We start from the raw sequence: 2271 nt of genomic DNA on the forward strand, positions 1-2271 counted from the left end.
ATCATGCAAGTTATGCTAGGCTGTGATGCCTCAAAAGGGATTTCTGGTGGGGGAAGGGGAGGATTCAAAATTCTTAAGAAGCACAGCTCCTCCAAAGCTGAAGTACAAAATATTAACTCCACATATGCATAAAATAGTAGCAGAGGAGTGGAAAATTACTCTGTAAAATATTCCAGTTTTAAAAGTTTAGTTAGATTTGTGATAGAGTAACTTTATTTCACTATTTTTATCAAGCATACATTTTTTTTTCTAAAGAACAAGCAATGTACTCAGATTTTCACCTACAATTTTGTGTTGACAATAAAATTGGATTAATGGCTCAAACATTATAAGCAAGATAAATGACCATTTTCAGCTTTTGAACTCCCAAACCATACTCTGCCAACTCCATTCCAGTTTCTTGGTCGTAAAAATGTTCATAAAGTGGGTGTTTCCATTTTAAAATCATTGTCTTTATTTCAAATGCAATAGTGGCCTCACCCTTCTCTATCCTTGTAACTTATCCATCCCTACAACACTCAGCTCTCTGTACTTCTCTGATTTTGTCCTCCTATGTGTTCTCATTTTAATCGTTTGATGATTAGCATCCATACCTTTAGATCCCTGCTCTCTAATCTCTGGAATTATTTTCTTTAGCCGCTTGTTTTAAGAAAGCTGCTTTTTAGAACTAACCTCTGTGACCAAATATTTAGTCATCAGTCCTAATATCTCCTTTGGCTGAAAGTCAAGAGTCACAAAGCTGGTTTCTTTTTTCTAAAAGCTGTTCTTTTCTCAAGAATATTATGTCCTTGGTTTCTTTCAGAGGGGTAATAAACTGCTTTCAGTGCTGATTAGTTTGGTTTGGTAAAGATATTAGAGGGTATTGAAAGGCTTTTTTGTTGACATATAAACAGATGAGACTTCAGGCCAAAGTGGTCATGTTTTAGAAGTGACCAGTATGGGGATCCAAGATGGCGGTGACCCAGCAAGTCTGAGTCTATAGTGCTCTATCCCAAGACTTGGGTAAAGTGGGTCGCCCACCCCCATCACACTCACCAAATCATTCATAATAGCTGTTTAATTTAATTAGTTACTTAGTATTACATTTAAACAGTCTAATATTTAGTAAAAATGACCAAAGGGAAGGGAGCCCGCAGCTCTCAGCAAGCAGGAACCGCTTCCCCACCCTCTCCAGCTGCAGCAGAGGCATCCACAGCCACCCCGGGGGACTTACCTACAGTAACAAGCCTTGTGGAGATGATCTCCAAACTGGATACGAAGATCGACGCTTTTATCGAGGAGTCCCGAAATTGATGGGACTCACTCTCGGCCGCGCTGCAGAAGCACGACCAAGACATTAAAGAAATCGAGCGCCGAGTTGGAGGGGCGGAGTTAAAGGCCGCGACCTCCGAAACTACAGCACAATCGGCCGTGGATCAGGTCCGGACTCTCGAACAGCGAGTCCGGTCCTTAGAGAATTACATTGACGACCTCGATAATCGAGGTCGTCGAAAAAATATTTGTTTGCTGGGCCTTCCTGAACGGAAAGAGGAAGGCCAGCTTACTGCATTCCTCGAGCAGTGGCTGCCACAGCTTTTAAATCTGGAAGCTGGATCAGGCCAGGTAAGGGTAGAATGGGCCTACCTGGTCACAATATGCAGGCCTGGCTCGAACCAGCGCCCACGCCCGGTCCTGTTCTGGCTGCAGAGCTATAGGGAGAGGCAGATACTCCTAGAAGCCTCTAGAAATCTTGGAAAAGACTCCCAAGCTATGATCTATAAAGGATCCAAGATCATGTTATTCCAGGACTTTTCCCCAGCTCTGGTCTGAAAAAGGAAGGCATTCGATGAGGCGAAGAAGCGTTTAAGGGACTTAAATATTCAGTACTCCTTACGCTACCCAGCGACACTACGCTTTAACCATGAAGGATCCATGTATAACTTTGGATCGCCAGAAAATGCTAAGGAATTCTTGGACTCTCTTAGATAAACTGTAAGACATAATGGATGTTGGTTTGCCTTTCCCCCCCGCTTTGGTTTATATTCCCTCCGTTTTTTTTTCTTACTTTACTGATTAATATTTTGATGGGGGGTGGGGAGAGGGATTTGATGTTCTCCCCCCCCTTGGGGTTGTTTTCTTTTATTATTTTATGTATATATGTGGGATGTATGTATATGTGTGTATACATATATATATGTATGTATATATATATATATATATATATAAGCTGGGGGGGTTTGGTTAATGTTGGTGGGGGGGAGGTGGTTACCTTATTCAATTTTACCTCTGTCT

The sequence above is a fragment of the Chiloscyllium plagiosum genome, chromosome 26 (genome assembly GCF_004010195.1).
Source record: "Chiloscyllium plagiosum isolate BGI_BamShark_2017 chromosome 26, ASM401019v2, whole genome shotgun sequence".
Classification (NCBI taxonomy): domain Eukaryota; kingdom Metazoa; phylum Chordata; class Chondrichthyes; order Orectolobiformes; family Hemiscylliidae; genus Chiloscyllium; species Chiloscyllium plagiosum.